The sequence below is a fragment of the Triticum dicoccoides genome, chromosome 4B (genome assembly GCF_002162155.2).
Source record: "Triticum dicoccoides isolate Atlit2015 ecotype Zavitan chromosome 4B, WEW_v2.0, whole genome shotgun sequence".
NCBI classification, from domain to species: domain Eukaryota; kingdom Viridiplantae; phylum Streptophyta; class Magnoliopsida; order Poales; family Poaceae; genus Triticum; species Triticum dicoccoides.
This window is the reverse complement of record NC_041387.1, coordinates 313,471,994-313,496,069: the sequence shown is the minus strand read 5'-3', so window position 1 is coordinate 313,496,069 and position 24,076 is coordinate 313,471,994.

The window sequence follows — 24,076 nt, the reverse complement described above, 5'->3', positions numbered from 1 at the left end:
CAAGCTCGGTCACCCAGTGATCCATAATTTCTCTTGGATGCTCTAGACCTTGACGCCTAACCATCTGGAAGTTGCATAGTCTTCAAAGGTAAAAAGTGTCAGCTCCACATAGAAACAATCTCTTCAGTGATGCATTAAATCACTTTGGGTTTTAGGTGTTGGGGTTTTGGTTTTTTCCTCACTGATGATTTTCTCTCAAAGTCCTCGGAGGATGGGTTGCTCTAAATGACAAGTGTGAATTTCTCTCTAAGCAGCCAACCAACGAGTGGTTGAGTGGGGCGGCTATATATAGCCAGGGAGCACCCTGACATGAAAAGACATAAATGCCCCTAACGATATGCCCGTTGGATGGATAAGATATTTTGGATAGCTGGCGCAAAGCACAACAACGGTCAGAAATTCGAACCATGAAATTCCTCAGGGCTATCATGTTCATCACTATAGGCAATTCACACTGGAGAACTCCTAACTCCCAGTTAGAACAAATTTCTTAGAGACCAGAAGAACTTCGTGTAACTCCCAGTCTTCATGGCACTTTATGAGGGCGTTACCAGTAACCCCCTGTCTTAATGTACTTTAAACCCTGCATAACTGAGGACCGGAGGGGTCTGGCGAACTCTATATAAGCCACCCCCCTCCTCAGTGTAAAGGGTTCGCACCCCTGTAACTCATATACACAGAAACCAGTCGACCGCCTCTGGGCTCCGAGACGTAGGGCTATTACTTCCTCCGAGAAGGGCATGAACTCGTTAAACACTCGTGTGTACAACTACTCCATAGCTAGGATCTTGCCTCTCCATACCTACCCCCCATTCTACTGTCAGACTTAGAACCACGACAGTTGGCGCCCACCGTGGGGCAGGTGTCTTAGAGACTTTTTGGAGAAGTTGCAATTCGTCCGATTGCCTTCATCATGGTTTCTGGCGGAGCTCTGGTCGAGGGCCGCGAGATCCATCTCGGTGCGCTCGCTTTCATCACCGACGACTCTGCTTGGCTCCAGGAGGCACCACTCGACATCTACGCGCTCCTCGTCCGCGGGGCGACGCACTTTCGGGCGTGTGTCCGCGGCGTCCTGCTGCGGCAGCCGTCGACCCGACACCGGTCGACTCCTATGCCGTCCTCCCTCCCTGTCTCCCGCCAGCGCAAGCGCTCCTGTCGGTCGAGACTTCAGCGATGGGTGATACACACAGTGGCTCGCCAATCGGCCACCAACCAAGTCGCGGCAATTGAGCCCGACGAATCTCTCTACGGCCTGTTCGATCTGTCGACTGGCTCCGTGGAGACTGCATCCGAGTGCGACAGCAGTGATCCAACGGCGGAGGTCCTGATGGTCAACGGGCCTCGTAGCCCTCCCGGTTTCCCCCGCGCTGACGGGGTGGATGACGGAGGCGACCCCGCTCAGGCCCACGAAGAATATCAGCCCGAGCCATTCACTTCTCAGCAAAGAGAAGATCTTCGCCGCCGGAACATGGATGCCCTCCATACTCCCATCGCAGGAGAAACTCCTGAGGCTCGTGCCTTGGAAGAGACGCGTTTGGCCAACTTGGCTGAACGCACTCGACTGGAGAACCTCCAGCGAGCACTCGACGAGCGTGCGCATCAACGAGTACCTGACTCCAGACGACATCAGCTCTTTCCTCAACTGACTCAGGTATATCGAACCCCGATTCAGAATTTGGCAGCTGCAGCCCGTATAGCAGAGTCAATTCAGCCCTCCCAGTCGGAGGCTGGAAGAGGCTTGATGCAGATCAGGGATTTGCTCCGGGAGGCAGGAGATCAGAATTCAGTTGTGTCACAGTCGCGCAACAGGATTCACAGTCGATCCGTCGCTACGAATACTGTTCAGTCGGCTCACAGCCCAAGGTCACCTCCGAGGCGCGTGGGACGTGAAGGCCGGCGGGACCACTATGATGACCGATTTGACCGTGATGATAGGCGTCGAGTGCCCACTCCTCCCCCGAGAAGTGGGTCTAACGCCCATCGGCAGCAAGATGACAGGCGCCAGCTCAGTGTTGGGCGGAGAGCTCCGATCGATCCCAGAGAACCAGGCTTTGACGCGAGATCCGCCATCATGCAAGGTTTGGTCGACCGGAACAGAGCTCATAGAGGTGGCCATGACAGAGATGTGCCCACTAGCAGCCAAGCCCATGTTTCAGGTCCAGAATGCTTTAGCAGAGCCATCAGAGCCGCAGTGATACCCCCCAATTTCAGGTTGGCTACTGGGGTAAGTAAGTTCACCGGAGAGTCCAAGCCTAAAACTTGGCTTGAAGACTACCGAGTGGCGGTACAAATTGGTGGTGGTAATGATGAGGTGGCCATGAAGCATTTTCCACTCATGCTCGAGGGTTCGGCCAGGGCGTGGTTGAATCAGTTAGCTCCTAGCAGCATTTACACCTGGGAAGATCTTTCCCGAGTGTTTGTCGGGACGTTCGAGGGAACTTGCAAGCGACCGGCCGGACTGACAGAGCTGCAAGTCTACATACAAAAGTCGAGTGAAACACTGAGAGATTACATCAAGAGATGGATCACCTTGCATCATACCGTGGAGAATGTGTCGGACCATCAAGCGGTCTGCGCCTTCAAGGATGGTGTCAAGAACAGAGAGTTGAGCCTGAAGTTTGGTCGAACCGGAGATATGACCCTGGGTCGAATGATGGAGATTGCCACCAAATACGCCAACGGTGAAGAAGAGGACAGGCTCCGGAGTGGCAAGTATAAGCCGAGTCAGTCGGAAAAAGGAAACTCCAGTCGGAAACAGAAGCGGAAGGCCGAGCCAGCTGCTCCTGGAGAGGCTCTGGCCGTGACTCAGGGCAAATTCAAAGGGAAGCCCAAAGGATCTTGGAACCCTGAGAAGGTAAAGGATAAAGAAGGTAATGACGTGATGGATCTACCGTGTCACATCCACATGAAGAAAGACGAGGAGGGTAACTTCATCTACCCGAAACATACCACTCGCCAGTGCCGGCTCTTAATCAAGCAGTTTCAAGGGAAATAGCCCAAGGACAAAGAGAAGGAGTCGGGCAAGGCTGAGGATAAGGAGGACAGTGATGGAGAGTACCCTCATGTCAATTCCACCCTGATGATTTTTGCTGACGCAGAGAGCAAAAGTCGACTGAAAGTGATCAACTGAGAGGTCAATATGGTCGCCCCGGCGACACCAAGCTATCTGAAATGGTCGCAAACTCCCATTACGTTCGACCAATCCGATCACCCCACTAACATTGTCACCCCTGGGAGGCAAGCGCTGGTGGTCGACCCCGTCGTCGAAGGCACTCAACTGACGAAGGTCTTGATGGATGGCGGCAGTGGGTTGAATATACTGTATGCAGAGACGCTCAAGGGAATGGGCATTCCGATGTCCAGGCTCAGCTCCAGCAACATGAGTTTTCACGGAGTCATTCCTGGGAAGAAGGCTGAGTCACTCGGTCAAATAGCTCTGGATGTAGTGTTCGGCGACTCGAAGCATTTCCGCAAGGAGAAGCTGACGTTTGAAGTCATGGATTTCCAGAGCGCTTACCATGCTATTTTGGGAAGACCAGCCTATGCCCGCTTCATGGCTCGACCATGTTATGTGTACCTCAAATTAAAGATGCCTGGCCCCAAGGGCGTGATCACTATCACTGGCAGCCGGAAGAAGGCAGAAGAGTGTTTCCAGAAAGGTTCAAAGATCGCGGATGCCCAGATAACAGTGGTAGAGCTGGAGGAATATAAGAAAAATGCAGATCCGAGTGATTTGCTGCGGGCCAAGAAGCCCGCCACAGAGTCAGCGTTCCAATCGTCAGGGGAGACGAAGCTAGTTCATATCCACCCGACTGACCCCAACGCGGCTCCGACCCATATTTCCAAAACACTCGACTCTAAATAGGAAGAAGCGCTCATCCAGTTCCTCCGTGAGAACTGGGACATCTTTGCATGGAAGCCAGCTGACATGCCGGGTGTTCCCAGGGGACTGGCTGAGCATCGCCTCAGAGTCGACTCAAAAGCGAAACCTATTAAGGAACATCTTCGATGGTCCACCGTTCAGAAGAAAAAAGCCATTGGCGAGGAGGTGGCTCGACTCCTTGCAGCAGAGTTTATCCGAGAGATATACCACTCCGAGTGACTCGCCAATGTCATCATGGTTCCCAAGAAGGACAACTCACTTCGCATGTGCATTGATTTCAAACATATCAATCGTGCCTGCCCAAAAGATCATTTTCCTCTCCCTCACATCGACCAAATTGTCGACTCGACTGCGGGGTGCGACAGATTGGCTTTTTTAGACGCCTATTCCGGGTATCATCAAATCCGTTTGTATGGACCTGACGAAATCAAAACAGCTTTCATCAGTCCATTCGGGTGCTTCTGCTATATCACCATGCCATTCGGTCTCAAGAATGCCGGAGCCATGTTCATGAGAATGATTCAAAAGTGTTTACTCACTCAAATCAGTCGGAATGTGGAAGCATACATGGATGATATCGTGGTCAAGTCACGAAAGGGTTCCGACCTGTTGACTGACCTAGCTGAAACATTTGCCAATCTCAGGAGATATGATATTAAGCTCAATCCATCAAAGTGCACATTCGGAGTGCCTGGCAGAAAGTTACTCGATTTTCTCGTTTCAGAGCAAGGAATCGATGCTAACCCAGAAAAAGTTAGCACCATACTCCGATTGAAACGCCCTGTGCATGTGCACAATGTACAGAAGCTTACTAGATGCTTGGCCGTGTTAAGTCGATTCATCTCTCGCCTCGGTGAAAAGGCGTTGCCTCTTTACCGACTGATGAAGAAGGCAGACAAGTTCGAGTGGACTCCAGAAGCTGATGCAGCATTTGCCGAGCTAAAAGCTCTACTCTCCACCCAGCCGGTGCTTGCTGCTCCAATCAGCAAAGAGCCTTTGTTGCTTTACATTGCATCCACAGGACAAGTCGTCAGTACAGTACTTACGGTCGAGCGGGAAGAAGAAGGTAAAACCTTCAAAGTTCAGCGCCCAGTGTATTATCTCTTTGAAGTTTTGACCCCATCGAAGCAAATATATCCTCATTATCAGAAGCTCGTATATGGGATCTACATGACCATGAAGAAGGTTGCCCATTATTTCTCTGATCATGACATTACAGTCGTCAGCGATGCACCATTGTCAGAGATTTTGCACAAAAGAGATGCAACTGGTCGAGTGGCTAAATGGGCGATTGAACTCCTTCCCCTTGATATAAAATTTGAGGCAAAGAAAGCCATTAAGTCCCAGGCTATAGCAGATTTCCTTGCCGAGTGGATTGAACAGCAGCAGCCGACTCAAGTTCACTCGGAGCATTGGACCATGTTCTTTGATGGCTCTAAGATGTTAAATGGTTCTAGTGCTGGGGTAGTTTTGGTTTCTCCCCGAGGAGATAAGCTCAGATATGTGCTCCAGATCCACTTTGATTCCTCCAACAATGAAGCAAAATATGAAGCACTTTTGTATGGGTTGCGCATGGCCATTTCACTCGGCGTCCGTCGCCTTATGGTTTATGGCGACTCAGATTTGGTGGTCAATCAGGTGATGAAGGAGTGGGACGTTAGAAGCCCAGCCATGACTGGATACTGCAATGCAGTAAGGAAGCTCTAAAAGAAATTTGAAGGGTTAGAGCTCCATCATGTTCCCCAACTGAAAAATCAAGCAGCCGATGACTTGGCGAAGATAGGTTCCAAGAGGGAAGCCATTCCGAGTGGTGTGTTTTTGGAGCATGTTCACACACCATGGAAGTTTTGGCCATCACTCCCGATTGGACAATCCCCTTTCACTGAAGAAGTCCCGCAGCCCAAAAGCGCCACAGATCCGACTGAAGTCGAGGTCCCAGCTGTGGTCGACTTGATCATGGAAGTTTTGGTCATCACTCCCGATTGGACAATGCCCGATATCGCCTATATTTTGAGAAAAGAACTCCCCGAGAATGAAGAAGAGGCTCGGGAGATCGTCCGCCGATCCAAAGCTTTCACCGTCATGAGGGGTTAGTTATACAGAGAAAGTGCGACTGGAGTCAGCCAGAAATGCATAACACCGGAGGAAGGTCGAATGATTCTCAACGACATCCACTCGGGGACCTGTGGCCATCATGCGTCTTCTCGGACCATCGTGGCTAAAGCATACCGAGCTGGTTTTTATTGGCCCAGAGCGAATGAAATGGCAAAGGAGATAGTCGACAAGTGTGAGGGATGTCAATTTTACTCCAATATGTCACACAAGCCCACCTCAGCTTTAAAGACCATACCACTTGTTTGGCCCTTTGCAGTATGGGGGCTGGATATGGTCGGCCCTTTGAGAACAGGCAGAAGCGGTTTCACCCATGTGCTGGTAGCAGTCGACAAGTTCACCAAGTGGATTGAGGCCAAACCCATCAAGAACCTCGATGCCGGTACTGATGTCAGCTTCAATAGAGAACTGATATTCAGATATGGAGTCCCGCACAGCATCATCACTGATAACGGGTCAAACTTCGATTCTGAAGAATTCAGAGCTTTCTGCACATCTCAAGGCACACGAGTCGACTATGCTTCAGTCGCCCATCCACAGTCGAATGGACAGGTAGAATGAGCCAACGGTTTGATTCTCAAAGGGTTGAAACCCCGTTTGATGCGTGATCTTAAGCATGCGGCTAGTGCATGGGTCGACGAACTTCCCTCGGTCCTTTGTGGGTTAAGGACCACGCCCAACCGGTCGACTGGAAGAACTCCATTCTTCTTGGTCTACGGAGCTGAAGCAGTCTTGCTGAGTGATCTTCTCCACAATGCTCCCCGGGTCGAGCTCTACACCGAAGCTGAAGCAGAACAAGCGCCGCATGATGCAGTCGACCTTTTAGAGGAAGAAAGAGAGATGGCTCTGATCAGATCGACCATTTATCAACAAGACTTGCGTCGCTTGCACGCCAAAAACATGAAGAGTCGAGCCTTCCAGGAAGGAGATTTAGTTCTCCGAGTGGATCAGCAGAAACCACACAAGCTTGCTCCTTCTTGGGAAGGTCCCTTCGTCGTCACCAAGGTTCTCCACAATGGAGCATACCGTCTTTACAATGTCGAGCATCAGATTGACGAGCCTCGAGCTTGGAACGCGGAGCTTCTCCGCCCCTTTTACACTTAAGTATTCACTCGGATGAGTTGTAATAAAAGTACTTCTGTAGTTTATTTATCAAAGACAAGAGCTTTATAGTTTTTCCAGTAATTGTTATTACTTTTGTCCACATAAAACAATCCCCCAGTGGGTGGCTTGGCTGCGAATCCAATTCACCTAAGTCTGTAAAAAAAATCCTAACCGAGCGGTGAGCCAGTCTCCCACACGAAGGCTTAGCTGCGAAATCCGTTTCGCCTAAGATAAACAAAATCCTACTGAGTGGTAAGCCAGCCTTCCACTCGGAGGCTTAGCTGCAGTCCAAGTACTCGCCTAAGTTAAACAAAATCCTACCGAGTGGTAAGCCAGCCTTCCACTCGAAGGCTTAGCTGCAGTCCAAGTACTCGCCTAAGTTAAACAAAATCCTACCGAGTGGTAAGCCAGCCTTCCACTCGGAGGCTTAGCTGCAGCCCAGTGCTCGCCTAAGTTAAACAAAATCCTACTGAGTGGTAAGCCAACCTTCCACTCGAAGGCTTAGCTGCAGTCCAAGTACTCGCCTAAGTTAAACAAAATCTTACCGAGTGGTAAGCCAGCCTTCCACTCGAAGGCTTAGCTACAGCCCAGTGCTCGCCTAAGTTAAACAAAATCCTACCGAGTAGTAAGCGAGCCTTCCACTCGGAGGCTTAGCTGCAGCATTGCGCTCGCCTAAGTACAAATACAATGTGCGCTCTGCAAGGAGGACGAGGTGCAGGTCGACTGCTACCCTCTCCTTCTGAGCTATGCCACAAATACAACGTGCGCTCTGCAAGGAGGACAAGGTGCAGGTCGACTGCTACTCTCTCCTTCCGAGCTACGCCACAAATACAATGTGCGCTCTGCAAGGAGGACGAGGTGCAGGTCGACTGCTACTCTCTCCTTCCGAGTTACGCCACCAATACAAAATCCTACTGAGTGGAGAGCAGACCTCCCACTCGGAGGCTTAGCTGCCCAGTGCTCGCCTAAGTTTTTGAAAATCCTACCGAGTGGAGAGGAAACCTCCCACTCGGGGGCTTAGCTGCAGCCCAGTGCTCGCCTAAGTATCTGAAATCCTACCGAGTGGAGAGCAGACCTCCCATGCGGGGGCTTAGCTGCAGCCCAGTGCTCGCCTAAGTATCTGAAATCCTACCGAGTGGAGAGCAGACCTCCCACTTGGGGGCTTAGCTGCAGCCCAGTGCTCGCTTAAGTATCTGAAATCCTGCCGAGTGGAGAGCAGACCTCCCACTCGGGGGATTAGCTACAGCCCAGTGCTCGCCTAAGTTTTTGAAAATCCTACCGAGTGGAGAGCAAACCTCTCACTCGGGGGCTTAGCTGCAGCCCAGTGCTCGCCTAAGTGTATGGGGGAACAAGTCGATTGCAATGAGCGCTTCGCTTTAACCTGCAAAAGACACCTTAAACCAAATGCAAACATATTCAACATTGAATCCAAGTTCGGATAACACCTAACGGAACCGAAAGTGCTCAGGCGCTAGGCCTGTTAAGGTTTGTCGGTTACAAAACTCAATCGGCATACCGAGGCAAATTTAAAGTATCAAGCTCAGACGTTTTTTACCTTTCCTGTGGAGGGCTGGAAGGTGCAACAAACTCATCCAGGTTGATTCCATCTGCAATCCGAGTGGCGGCGGCGATGAAGGTCTCCATGAAAGATCGGAAATCGTGCTTCTTGGTGTTAGCCACCCTAAGGGCCACCAGCTTGTCCTCTCGCGCATCCTTGCAATGAACGCGGACCAGAGTCAGAGCAACATCCGCACCACACCTAGCCGAAGACTTCTTCCACTCATGCACTCGACTTGGGACCTCGTTCAGTCGAGTCATCAGAGACTCGAGGTCGTTCGTGGAGCGTTTCTCTTGGCCAAAGTGTTGTGTCGATGCGAGAAGTTGCGACCTTCAGCCTTGCGAGATAGTCGATGACAGCAGCAACACGAGATTCAAGCCGGAGCACATTCATGGCGACTTCATCTTTCACGGGAGAGTTGATGGGGTCCAGGTTTACTTCCAGTCAACCAGTCTCCTCTTCAAAGTTCTGGCAAAATTCTGCAAGCATAACCACCGAGTCAAGACAACAGTTGAAGATCACAGTTAAAATGTCTGTTTGATACAAAAGATTACCTTCAAGCATAAGGAATAGCTTCTTGGCGAGTCCACCAAGATAAGCCTCCAGATCGTTCTTCTTCCCTGCCAACTCACTGGCCTTGTCATTAAAGGTAATCTTGTCACTTTTCAGTCGACTGACCTCCTTGTTGGCAGCATCAAGAGCAGCTTTCATATTGGTATTTTCTTCTTCAAGCTTGGTGACTGAAGCCAGCTTCTCATCTGCGAGCTTGGTCTTCTCTAAAGCCGTTTTCTGTAACTCAGCCAAGTCAAGGTCTTTCCTCTTCAGGGCATCCCTCACTTTGTCTGCAAAATTACAGTGAGATCAGACTCTAAAACAAACGAGAGGCAAAAGCAGTCGTCGGAGGCCTCACCAAACATACCTTTAGCATCCTCCTTCGCCTTCGTAAGGTTCTCTTGGGTCAGTTTCAGATCAAGCTCGAGCTGGATATGTTTATTCTCCATCTCAGTGTAACGAGCCGCAAGGTCGCAGGATTTCTACGAAGAACCAATCGACAGATGTCAAAGACAATTCACTTCCGAGTGACTAAGGAAAAATCATAGCATTTCTAAGACTTCGGCCAAATACAAACATTCAACCACAGTCTCGGGGACTACACCCAGTGGGTGCACTCAACGTGCCCCCACTAGTTTCATCAGTTAGAGTCGACCAGTCGACCAACAAAAAAAAGGGAGGTGTTCTTCAGACTATAGTCGACTGCCAGCAGTCGACCACAGTCTCAGGGACTACACCTAGTGGGTGCACTCAGCGTGCCCCCACCGGTCTATGAATCTATTCGACCTAGTCGAGTAAGGAAAAAACTTAAGACATAAAGCCTATGGTCGACTGCCAGCAGTCCACCATAGCCTTGGGGACTACACCCAGTGGGTGCACTCAGCGTTTCCCCACTAACCCGGAATTTCAATCGACACACCCAGTGGGTGTAGGACAAACTCTAGGAATTTCACAAAGAAGAGTTTTCAGATATCATATCCTAACAGAACAGGCACTGACCGACTGACCTGAACATTACTCTGAAGAGCTGAACTGGCGTCATAGGCTGCCTGGCTGGCTTCTCGTATTGCCTTCATGAAAGAACATGCGGTGCCCCCATGTTTGGTGTTGGTAATTGATGACAATCTCTATGGACTAATGGTTGTCTTGAGTTATATTTGAATGATTTGTCCATAGGCTTTTCTTGAAGTCCATGTGTTGGTTTCAAGGAGTTTATGAGTTGACCAAAGTGCTATTAAGGAATTATCCAAAGATTGGTCATGCGAGTGTTGAGCTTATTGCAAGCATGTCTTGAAGAAGAAGGTTGTGTGATCATTCAAGTTTACCTTCAATACATCATCCAAATGAAGAGAGTTGCAAAGATTCAAGGTTAATCAAGACTAAGTCAATAGTGAATCAAGTTGATCAACTCACAAAGCGTAGAAGATGTACCGAGAGGGATCAAGTGATCCCATGGTATGGTAAGCATTGTCCATTGCACTTCGTGTACTAACCCATGGTCTATGTGAGAGTTCTATGTGGGGTGAGGTACGTATCCATGGGCTTGCATCAAGAGGAAGATATCATACAACCCATGGAAAGGATGACATCAAGTGGTGATTGTCATCAAGATTGCCTTGTGCAAGTTCAAGTGGAGCATCACGAAGAGATCAAGTGCTTGAATCTTGCCATCCATTGTGGTGTCAATGGACTTGTGAAGATGAGCCGAAGAGTGGCTCACCCATAGTGGACTATGGGGGAGCAATCATCTAGTCTTCATCGAGCCAACGCAATCAAGAAAGGTGGTCCATCTTGAGGGAGTCAAGATCGTCATCATCTAGCTCAAGTGGACCATGTGCAAGGCAAAGGTTTGCCCTTGATAGGTTTTCTATTTTACCGGTCTCGTGGTGGTAGTAGGGAGACCGGGTTATATGATCGTTTGCCGTACTATCAAGGGGGGCTCTCAAGTTGTTAGCTTGATCGTATCGTTAGTAGAGAGATCAAAACCTTGCATCCTTGCATCATGTTTCTTGGTTCTTGTTTGGTTCTATTTGTGAGTCTTAGAGCTTATGGTCATCTTGATGACAAGCTTGAGTTCATCGAAAACGGAGTTCACATGCGTCTTCTATGATGTTTTCGGTGTTGGAGGTTTTAACGGTCTTATCCGAGGAAGGGTTCTCACCATTTTCCTTTGGGCCTTTTCTCATTTGCTTCTTATTGGTATTTCTTTCAAGATTGTGTTAGCCCTTGTTGCTAGCTTTCCAACAAACTTGGTTTCGTTGAATTCGGAGTCCGTTTGCAAAAGTTGTGGTTGTTTTGGTAAAGGCTGCAGCGGTACTACCACGACTGGAGCGGATGTAATTTTTTACTACCGCTCCAGAGCAGTACTACCGCGGCTCCTGAGCGGTAGTACCGCTCCAGAGCAGTACTACCGCGGCTCCTAAGCGGTAGTACCGCTCCGGACAAAAATCTCATGTTTTGCTCAGCGGAAGTAGGCACATAAGTATTTTTTTTAGTACCGCTCGCAAGCAGTAGTACCGCTACCATTTGCGGTAGTACCGTGAGGTCGAGCGGTAGTACCGTGAGGACGAGCGGTACTACTGCTCCGAAGGTTCTTCTGGACTTTTTGCCTCCTTGTTGTTGTGTTTCGAAGGGGTACTACTGCCCTAGCGGTAGTACCGCTCCTTGGAGCGGTAGTACCGCTCTGTGCGGGCTGTGAGCATAACGTTTGGATTCGGGAGCTCCTATAAAAGGTGGTCTTCTTCCCCATCCAACCTTATCCTTTGAGCTCGTGTTCTTCCCCCATTGTTGACCTTCTTTGAGCTTGCTAACTCTCAATCCCTCCATGGATTCTTGCTAGTTTTTGAGGGAAAAGAGAGAGGAGATCTAGATCCACATTTCCACCAATCACTTTCTCCTCTATGTGAGGGGAACCCCTTGGATCTAGTTCTTGGAGTTCTTGGTGTTCTCCTTGTTCTTCCTCTTATTTTCCTCCCTAGCATTAGTTGCTTCTGTGGGATTTGAGAGAGAAGGACTTGGGCACTCCGTGTGCCCTTGCCATTGCATTTGGTGCATCGGTTTGAGTTCTCCACGTGATACGTGGAAGTTACAAGTTGAGAAGCTTATTACTCTTGGGTGCTTGGTGCCCTTGAGCTTGTTCCTCTTGGGTGCTTGGGCACCCTAGACGGTTGGTGGTGTTCGGAGCTCAATCATTGTGGTGTAAAGCTCCGGGCAAGCGTCGGGGTCTCCAATTAGGTTGTGGAGATCGCCCCGAGCAATTTGACGGGTACCGGTGACCACCCCAAGGGTTGACAAAGTGTACGGGTCCGGTGACCGCCCCCAAGGGTTGCCATTTGTACGGGTTCGGTGACCGCCCTCAAGGGTCCCTTAGTGGAATCACGGCATCTTGCATTGTGCGAGGGCGTGAGGAGATTACGGTGGCCCTAGTGGCTTCTTGGGGAGCATTGTGCCTCCACACCGCTCCAAACGGAGATTAGCATCCGCAAGGGTGTGAACTTCGGGATACATCATCGTCTCCGCGTGCCTCGGTTATGTCTTACCCGAGCCCTTTACTTATGCACTTTACTTTGTGATAGCCATATTGTTCGTTGTCATATATCTTGCTATCACATAGTTGCTTATATTGCTGAGCATAAGTTGTTGGTGCACATGGGTGAGCCTAGTTGTTTTAGGTTTTGTGCTTGACAAATTAACCGCTAGGTTTATTCCGCATTTGTTCAAGCCTAAACCGTAATTATTTTAAAACGCCTATTCACCCCCCCCCTCTAGGTGACATCCATGATCTTTCAGTTGGTATCAGAGCCTCGTCTCTCTTTGCTAGGCTTAACCGCCTAGAGAGTAAAGATGTCGACTAGGGGGTTAGGATTCTCTGACACTCTTAGTTTCGATGGCACAAATTTTGATGTTTGGGTAATTCACATGCTTAATCTCTTTAGGGTCATGGACCCAAATTTAGAGCGAATTGTAGATATGGGTTTTTCTCCTCCAAAGGATCCCCAAAGATTATCTTTAGAGGATGAGAAAAACTCTTATCTCAATGCTCAAGCTTCTAATGTGCTTTTCGATGCTTTGAGCAATGTATTAATATTTCAACTCATGCCGTTCCGGGATGCTCATGAGTTATGGACAAAACTTCAAGATAAATATGGCATGTCCAATATTTGTAAGGATGATTGTTCTCCCTCCACCTCCGGTCGTATAGTCTTCTCAACTTCTTCTACTTCACCTACATGTGGTTTGCCACAAGGTAATGATATGGTGAGTAGTGTTGGTCATTGCAATGATGATAGTATGCTTATTGTGGATGATCTTTCATCACTATATTATTGCAATGCTCCTTCTTTGGGCTTCAACACTTCGAGCACTCCAAATGTTTCACATGCTTGTGTTGATAGTCCTTGCATATCATGTAGAAATTACTTGACTAAATCTCATGATGATATGCTCGCTATGTCTTGTTGCCATGATAAAAATGCATCTATTTCCTCGAATTGTTGTGCTAACAATGTAGAGGAAACCGAACACTCCATGGAACAAGATGTGGTGTTTAATGATGCCTCAAGGGATCCTACATCATCATCTATTGCTTTTTGCCTGATGGCTAAGGCGTCAAAGGTATCTCCTACTTTGTACCCCAATATGTCTCTTGATGATGATGTTGATGCTAATGATGATGAGATAATGATGAAGAGAATGATAATGTTGCCTCCTTAAAAACTAAGGGGGAGATGATTTTTAAAGCTCTTCATAAAAATAAAATTGCTCGTTCCAACTTCATGGAAGTTAGGTCCACTGCCATTGAGGGCAAGAAATATATTGAGGAGTTAGAATCTCATCTCGAGGAGCATGAGGTCACCATTGAGAAAATGGAAGCTCATGGGCATGATTATGCAAATGAGATCGCGGAGCTATCTCAAGCTCTTGAACATGAACAAACCACCTCCGAATCTCTTGAGGAGACTTTTGCTCTAGAATTATCTAGAGTGAGGGAATCTCATGATAGAGCTCTTGAGGTGGCCAACAATTTCAAAACTAAAAATGCTAAGCTTGAAGTTTCTCATGCTAGACTCCTTGAGGATTTTGAGCACCTTGAAAATGGATCAAGGGTCATCAAGGGTGAGCTCATCAAACTCACCGAGTCTCATGCCCAACTTTAAGCTTCTTATTTAAAAGAGCTTGCCAAGTTGACTTCTCCTCTTGTTGTTAATGATGATGCTTGTGCTACTAATTCTATTACTTGTGAAGCATCCATTTTGAAGGAGAATGTTGAGCTACAGGCTCAACTTGAGGTGCTATCTAGCAATTATGGGAAATTGGAAGAAAGTCATGAAAAGCTCTCAAGCTCTCATGATGATCTTCTAGTATCCCATAGTGTGCTAAAGATAGCTCATGCGACCATGATTGCTAAGGTAACATCTAGTGAGCCTCATGTGGATACTAGCACTACTTCTAGTCAAAATAGTATATTGCCATGTGCTAGTCCTTGTAATTCATCTACTCACAATGTTGGTACATCTTGTGATGAATTGCTTTCCTTGCCTTGTTGCTCTAACGATGAAGCTTATACTTCCTCTAGTACTTGTGTTGAGACTAACCATGTAGAGGAAATCAAAGAGCTCAAGGCCCAAGTCACTTCTTTGAAGAAAGACTTGGAAAAGTGTCATGAAGGGAAGGCCACACTCAACAATATCTTGAGTGTGCAAAAATCCCCCAATGACAAAGGTGTACTTGGATTCAACTTCAACAAGAATAAGAAGTCCAAGTTGAACAAGAAGAAGGGCCAAGAACAAGTCAAGAATTCGGCCAAGATTGTTTGCTTCAAGTGCAAAGTCGAAGGGCATCTTGTTAGATCTTGCCCATTGAAGAAGAAGGCCATTAGTGTCAAGCAACAAGGGAAGAGGGCACAAGTTCAATCTCATGCTCAACATCAAGTTGAAGAAAGGCCTCTTCCCAAGAAGACTCAAGTTAATGCTTCTCAAATTGAGAAATCAAGTGAGAAGAAAGTGAAGAGTAGACGTTGCTACTTATGTCGTGAGAAAGGTCATGTCGCTTCTTCATGCACTAGTGGTAACTTATCCAACCCAATTATTATTGATGATATCTATTCTCTTGGTAAGGATAAGGTTGGCAATGTGTTTGCCAAGTTTGTTGGTACTCAAAGTGGTGTCAATCAAAGAACCATTTGGGTAGCCAAACCTATTGTGACTAACCTCTTAGGACCCAACTTGGTTGGGGACCAACAAGCTCAAACTTGATCAATAGGTGTTGTTGGAGGGCATTGGAGACTTGGCTACATTATGAAGAATTAAGGGGACTTCATCATTCTCTTTGTCTCAAGCCAAGTCAATTAGATTATCAAGTTTCTATCTTATATCCAATGTGCCTCCTTGCGGTAACTTGTACTTAAATTGTTTACCTTGAAAGTTACTTGCCCCCTTGCATGTTTTGATTTTGTTCCTTGCATGTGTTTGTATATGTTGTGATTCCAACTTGCTTATCTTGAGCAATCAAGTATGTGCGTGTTGGTTTGCACACCATGTACGTGTGTGTCGTGCATTGAGCCTTTATGCTTCTTGTTTGTATCCTAGTTGGCTCGTGTGAGAGATTAATGGAACATCCCATTTTGGGGGAGTGATGTGCTTTGTGCACCTCACAATCCTATAAATGTGTGTACATGAGGAATACCATCTAGTATTGATATTGCAAGATTATCTAGTCGCTAGGTGGTATATCTCTCATGAGAAATTCAAATTCTAAATAGTCCATTAATTATCTCTTGTTTGTTCCTCTTATTGCCTCTTGTTAAGTTCTTATTGGTATCACATTATGGGGGAGTAATATGCTAAGTGCATATTACAAGCCTAGAAAATGTGTACATTTGAGATATTGTCACCTAGAATTGATATTGTAGATTATCTTGTTCCTAGGTGGCATGTTAGCTCTACAAGTTGCAATTTGCTTGTGTTTGTTGTGAAGATGATGTTGGATGTCCTTGTTATCTACCACCGGGAATTATTTCCAAATACTTCTTGTCTTTTGACAATTGGTAGTCACTTATGTGTGGTAGAATTTGTTGATCATCTTTACTTTGGCTTTTGTTTTTATTTGCCTTTTCTGTTGCCAAGGTTTGTGTCAACTCCCGATGTCTTCCCTACCACTTGTGGATCTTGTTTATTTCTTGTTCTTGTCTAGTGTTTTCTAGATATAGTGAAAGTAGTGATCCCACCTTGTGCATTTTGTATTCAAATGCAAATCCTATATAATGCACAACTCGTGGGGGAGCTATCCTATTTTCTTTAGAACACTCTTCTTGTGGTCCTTATCAAGTGTGTTTTCGTGGAAGGCAAGCCATTTCTTTTTCGTACTTTGTGCCATCATGAAACTTTGTTGAGAGCTTGGTTTGTTTGGAACCATCCTCTCTTTGGGAGTTTGACATCTTTAGTTTAGTGTGTATCAATGGATATCTCATTCCTTGATGTATCTTTAATGATATCTTCCAAGTGATGATTTCTCCATTTGGTATCCTTTTCACTTGGCATTTATTTGTCTTTTGGTTTCGGGTTTTGAAAGTCTTGAGCATGCATGTTTACTTCATGTATTTCATTTGGCATGCTTTCTTTCTTTGTCTCAGTATATAGGGGAAACTCCACCTACTCTCAATTTGGATGAGATGTGCATGAAATTCATTTTCATATCTATATGCACATATTTATGTGGAGTTTGTCCTATGTATTGGTGTTTCTAACTATTTGGTCCCGATGAGTTTGGGTACCGTTTAGTTTGTGTTGTTCTTCTAGGAACATTTGGAGATGCATTGGATGCTTGGCTCACTCACAAGGAAGGTGTTGTCACCATGTTCATATTGGAGTCAAGCTAGGATGATCAATGAACTATTATCTACCTTCAATTGGTGTCTACTACATCCTTCCAATGATATCTCGGTAACAAGTATCTATTCATGCTTTCCCCTCTTGCATTCAACCTTGTGTAGGTTGTATCTTGGCATGATATTCATTTCATATCTTGTGATACTTGTTTCCTTTCTCAAAGCATCCCAACGATGATCTCTGTTGCTAGTTGTGATGCCCTTGATGGATGTGTGTTTGGACTTCATTTATATACAATAAGACCATATCTAGCCAAGTGCTATGCTTTCAAGCAAATATCTTATTGGTATATTTATGACTTCCTTGTGGATATCTTGTTCCTTCGTGTTGTAACTATTTCGGGTGTACATCCTTCGTTGTAGATATATATATCATCATGATTTCGTCTACATAGAACCTTATACACTTGAGAGAAATTACATCTCTAGTTGATATCCTTTCTTTCACGTCCACCATGTCTTTCTTATGTTATTTCTTTGGTGGCCCCGTGAAAGCTTGTGCCTTGAGTGCATGTCCTCTATTGTTGCATCTTGATGCACTCTTGTGTGGTGAAGGTTATTTTCCTCTTGCTTATCTTTACGAGGTTTTTGCCATCTTAATTGGTATCCCTCTTCTTAATGAGCCTCCCCTCGTCTATCTTCACCACGGGTTGTCACAAGCATAGGTTCTCTTTTGCTTATTAGTAAGCTTGTGAACCCTTTTGCCAGTTGTGTGTGGGAATGATAGGCCTTGCACCATGTGCCTCATTCTTTCAAGACTATGTTGATGCTTAATGCTCATCCTAATTTTAGTCTTCTCAAGTGCTTCGCCATGACTCAGACACATCATTTTGGTTGAGCCTATTCTTAAGTTGCCTCTTTTACATGTTGCTCAACCATGTGCTTGTTGCAAGTGCTAGGCTTTGTTTCCTATAGGCTCACTTGCACTGGATGTAAGTTTCTATTGATTTTGGGGGAGCTATGATCCTATTTTGTGCACTTTGTATTCAAATACAAAAAAAATTATGTGTTCACAAATCATGGGGAGCTTCTCCAGTTTCTTTAGAACACTCCTTCGCTCATATCATTTATTCATTCATGTGGCATGTAGGATCACTGGTCTAGTTGTCTCAATTGATATTCGTTGATTGCTTGCTTCAATTGGTATCTTTTGATTGCTTGATTGCTTGTTTCTCTCTTTCTTATGTCTTTGTGGCATATCTTTCTTTTGTGAACTTTGGGCCTAAATATAGTTTGTTTTCCTCCTAGTATTTACCATCAAACTTGTGTATTGCATTCCACTCTCTTGTTGAGAAATACACAATTTATGGAGGACCACAATTTATATTGGCCTTCTGAGATTTTTGCCCATTTTGGCAATCGATGCCAATGGGGGAGAAGTTTCAGAGAGTTTTGTGGAGAAGTTTAGAGAGTTATCTCTTCTTTCTTTGGTTTTGTTCCTTACCATTTGCATCTCATTCGCATGCACTATTGGTTGTTGCATTGCATGGTGATGCATAATTCCTTATATAAACTCTCTTGAAAGTGATTGTCATCAATTACTAAAATGGGGGAGATTGAAAGAACATGCGGTGCCCCCATGTTTGGTTTTGGTAATTGATGACAATCTCTATGGACTAATGGTTGTCTTGAGTTATATTTGAAGGATTTGTCCATAGGCTTTTCTTGAAGTCCATGTGTTGGTTTCAAGGAGTTTATGAGTTGACCAAGGTGCTATTAAGGAATTATCCAAAGATTGGTCATGCGAGTGTTGAGCTTATTGCAAGCATGTCTTGAAGAAGAAGGTTGTGTGATCATTCATGTTTACCTTCAATACATCATCCAAATGAAGAGAGTTGCAAAGATTCAAGGTTGATCAAGACTAAGTCAATAGTGAATCAAGTTGATCAACTCACAAAGCGTAGAAGATGTACCGAGAGGGATCAAGTGATCCCATGTTATGGTAAGCATTGTCCATTGCACTTTGTGTACTAACCCATGGTCTATGTGAGAGTTCTATGTGGGGTGAGGTACGTATCCATGGGCTTGCATCAAGAGGAAGATATCATACAACCCATGGAAAGGATGACATCAAGTGGTGATTGTCATCAAGATTGCCGTGTGCAAGTTCAAGTGGAGCATCCCGAAGAGATCAAGTGCTTGAATCTTTCCATCCATTGTGGTGTCAATGGACTTGTGAAGATGAGCCGAAGAGTGGCTCACCCATAGTGGGCTATGGGGGAGCAATCATCTAGTCTTCATCGAGCCAACACAATCAAGAAAGGTGGTCCATCTTGAGGGAGTCAAGATCGTCATCATCTAGCTCAAGTGGACCATGTGCAAGGCAAATGTTTGCCCTTGATAGGTTTTCTATTTTACCGGTCTCGTGGTGGTAGTAGGGAGACCGGGTTATATGATCGTTTGCCGTACTATCAAGGGGGGCTCTTAAGTTGGTAGCTTGATCGTATCGTTAGTAGAGAGATCAAACCCTTGCATCCTTGCATCATGTTTCTTGGTTCTTGTTTGGTTCTCTTTGTGAGTCTTAGAGCTTATGGTCATCTTGATGACAAGCTTGAGTTCATCGAAAACGGAGTTCACATGTGTCTTCTATGATGTTTTCGGTGTTGGAGGTTTTAACGGTCTTATCCGAGGAAGGGTTCTCACCATTTTCCTTTGGGCCTTTTCTCATTTGCTTCTTATTGGTATTTCTTTCAAGATTGTGTTAGCCCTTGTTGCTAGCTTTCCAACAAACTTGGTTTCGTTGAATTCGGAGTCCGTTTGCAAAAGTTGTGGTTGTTTTGGTAAAGGCTGCAGCGGTACTACCGCGACTGGAGCGGATGTAATTTTTTACTACCGCTCCAGAGCAGTACTACCGTGGCTCCTGAGCGGTAGTACCTCTCCAGAGCAGTACTACCGCGGCTCCTAAGCGGTAGTACCGCTCCGGACCAAAATCTTGTGTTTTGCTCAGCGGAAGTAGGCACAAAAGTATTTTTTTAGTACCGCTCGCAAGCAGTAGTACCGCTACCATTTGCGGTAGTACCGTGAGGTCGAGCGGTAGTACCATGAGGACGAGCGGTACTACCGCTCCGAAGGTTCTTCTGGCCTTTTTGCCTCCTCGTTGTTGTGTTTTGAAGGGGTACTACCGCCCTAGCGGTAGTACCGCTCCTTGGAGCGGTAGTACCGCTCTGTGCGGGCTGTGAGCATAACGTTTGGATTCGGGAGCTCCTATAAAAGGTGGTCTTCTTCCCCATTCAACCTTATCCTTTGAGCTCGTGTTCTTCCCCCATTGTTGACCTTCTTTGAGCTTGCTAACTCTCAATCCCTCCATGGATTCTTGCTAGTTTTTGAGGGAAAAGAGAGAGGAGATCAAGATCCACATTTCCACCAATCACTTTCTCCTCTATGTGAGGGGAACCCCTTGGATCTAGTTCTTGGAGTTCTTGGTGTTCTCCTTCTTGCTCTTCCTCTCATTTCCTCCCTAGCATTAGTTGCTTCGGTGGGATTTGAGAGAGAAGGACTTGGGCACTCCGTGTGCCCTTTCCATTGCATTTGGTGCATCGGTTTGAGTTCTCCACGTGATACGTGGAAGTTACAAGTTGAGAAGCTTATTACTCTTGGGTGCTTGGTGCCCTTGAGCTTGTTCCTCTTGGGTGCTTGGGCACCGTAGATGGTTGGTGGTGTTCGGAGCTCAATCATTGTGGTGTAAAGCTCTGGGCAAGCGTCGGGGTCTCCAATTAGGTTGTGGAGATCGCCCCGAGCAATTTGACGGGTACCGGTGACCTCCCCAAGGGTTGCCAAAGTGTACGGGTCCGGTGACCGCCCCCAAGGGTTGCCATTTGTACGGGTTTGGTAACCTCCCTCAAGGGTCCCTTAGTGGAATCACGACATCTTGCATTGTGCGAGGGCGTGAGGAGATTACGGTGGCCCTAGTGGCTTCTTGGGGAGCATTGTGCCTCCACACCGCTCCAAACGGAGATTAGCATCCGCAAGGGTGTGAACTTCGGGATACATCGTCGTCTCCGCGTGCCTCGGTTATGTCTTACCCGAGCCCTTTACTTATGCACTTTACTTTGTGATAGCCATATTGTTCGTTGTCATATATCTTGCTATCACATAGTTGCTTATATTGCTGAGCATAAGTTGTTGGTGCACATAGGTGAGCCTATTTGTTTTAGGTTTTGTGCTTGACAAATTAACCGCTAGGTTTATTTCGCATTTGTTCAAGCCTAAATCGTAATTGTTTTAGAACGCCTATTCACCCCCCCTCTAGGCGACATCCACGATCTTTCACTTCACTTGCTCCATCATGACCCCCGCTTGGCGTATTGCTTCGTTAGCAGCACTAGCTTGGTCTTCTGGAACGTGGTAGGTTGAGAAAAGAGAGGGTTGAGCAGCACTCGACGACGAAGGACGAGCACTCGTCAATGGCACCGCAAAGGTTACGGTAGGCCGAGTGACATTGTCTCCCTCCACGACCAATGTCTCGGGTGCTGGCACATCCTGAGTCGCCTTGCCAGCAGACGCTTTCTTGCTCCTTCTTTGCCTCGGTGGTTCCTCGTCGTCGTCATCGGGAAGGTCGATAACGACGTTAGATGAAGCTGCAGAAAAAGAATCAAAATTAGAGACAAGAAGCCAATCGGCTGAAGACGGAACTACAAGAGTCATACCAGGTTTTGAAGTAACAGCATCCTCCATCTCCTGATCTTCAGCTCTGGCCGAGGTATCAGAAGTAGTAGCACTGCAGTTTCAGAAGACAGTCGATTAGCTCATGAGTCGACCAAGAATAAGTTCATGAGGAACAGACGAATTCAAGCTACACCATTACCCTGAGATAGTGGGGATCACCATTCTCATCTTCGGCAAGACCTTCGCCGACTTCGACGGCGCCACTCGAGATTGCTTCGGAGCTTTCTCAGTCGGCACCGGAGAAGTAGTCCAAGGGCGCTTGGACGACTGCGTGACAGTTGCGACCCCCTTACTGCGCTCGACCACGGGATCATGGACAAGCTTCGAGCGTCTTTCCGAGCGAGGAGGTACAATTTCCTCCTCCTCCTCCTCCTCCTCTTCCTCCTCACCAGAGTCATCACCCTCATCATTGTCGTCAGCATCCGAATCCCACTCCTCCGGGCTTTCGCCCCCACTTCCTTCCTCCTCTTCAGTCGGTGTCTGCGCTCCATTGGGCATCGAGTATAACTCGGTGGTGGCCTGTCAGACAAAAAAACAAAACAAAGATCAATCGACCAATTCGCAGCAAAGCAGAATGAATACAGCAAGATTACAATTGGGGATAAGTGGTCATATCGTGTCCGGTGTATAGGTACAGTCGAGTGGTGGGATCCTCCTAGCCCCTCGAGGGTTGTCCTTATTCCCTATGATTGCGGCCACCCACCTCTCCAGTGTGGCGTCGTTGACCGCTTCTGGATGGACCCGAGTGGTGTCTTCGGTACCACAGTACAGCCACATCGGGTGGCCTCGGTACTGAAGCAGTTGGATGCGCCATCTAAGGAAGAACTCCAGAAGATCCATACCCGTCACTCCGTCCCTAACAAGTTGGACTACGCGCTTCATCAACATTTTCACCTGAGCTTTCTCCTCAGGAAGCACCTTCAGAGAAGAGGGTTTGTCCACTCGGTCCGTGGATAACGGAGGGAGACCAGTCGACTGCCCCGGCGTCGACTCGTCTTGGCAGTAGAACCAAGTCGACTGCCACCCTCTGACCGACTCAGGAAGGGTCATGGCCAGGAAAGTACTCTTATTCCTCATCTGAATCCCAAGACCCCCGCACATCTGGATAACCTTAGTTCTCTCATCGCCCGGACTCGCCTTTTTCACCGTCTGTGAGCGACAGGTGAATATGTGCTTAAAAAGACCCCAGTGCGGTCGACAGCCCAGGAAGTTCTCGCACATGGACACGAAAGCAGCAAGATATGCAATGGAATTGGGAGTGAAATGGTGGAGTTGCGCCCCAAAGAAGTTCAGAAACCCTCAGAAGAAAACACTCGGTGCCAGAGAGAACCCACGGTCTACATGAGTGGCTAGGAGAATGCACTCACCCTCCTGCAGCTACGGTTGACACTCGATCCCCGGAAGCCTGGCTGACCCGTGGGGGATCAGACCCTTGTTGGCCAGGTCATTGAGATCCGTCTCGGTGATGGTCGAACGGATCCAATCCCCTTGGACCCAACCTTTTGGCAGGCGGGACCTTGACGAAGATCCGCCCCGACTGGGCGCTCTCCCCTTTGCTTTCCCCGTCACCGTCGCCTTCTTCGCGCGCTCCAAGGTCGCCGTCTTCTCCTTCACCATTTTCACCGGCGAAGCACGCGAGGAGTGGATAGGCGGAGGCGAGAGCAGATGCAGCGGGCGGAGGCAAAGAGGGCAGAGAGAAGAATGAGAACGCACTGTTCAAAAACCCTTGTCCGACGCTTTATATAAGGACGCTTCCGAGTGGCTGACAAGTAGGCCCGGGCGGTCCTGTCACATCTCGAAACAGTCGCGCACGCATGATATGTGGCGACAAAGGCGGTGCGGAAATCGAGGCGTCCACGCCTTATCCCATCCGAGTACCGCGGTCCGCCCCGCTTCCCGCGCTTCCCAAAATTTAGATCCCACGAAATCCGCTAACGGCGGATCAATCTGTCAGACAATAGATTTCTTGCGATCCGTCGCTCGGAAGTTCTCTAAGTTCAAAAGTTACCTCGACAGAGGAAAAGAATGGATCAAGGAGACTGAAAGAAAGGTTGATGCCAACGCCAGAAAAGAAAAATCGCCGATCCAGGATACGACATAATCAGAGCACGGGAAATAGTTCAGAGAAAATTATCAACCCCTTCCTCACTCGAACCTCGATCCACTCGGGGGCTAATGATGAAGTCATGTACCTAGGGTAGGGTCATGGACCTATCTAGGATACCCTACCCAAGGACATCCTTAGAAGAAGCTACCTTCCAGTCGACCAAGAGGGACTTCACTCGACGAACTCAAGGACACTCGACGATAAGGATAG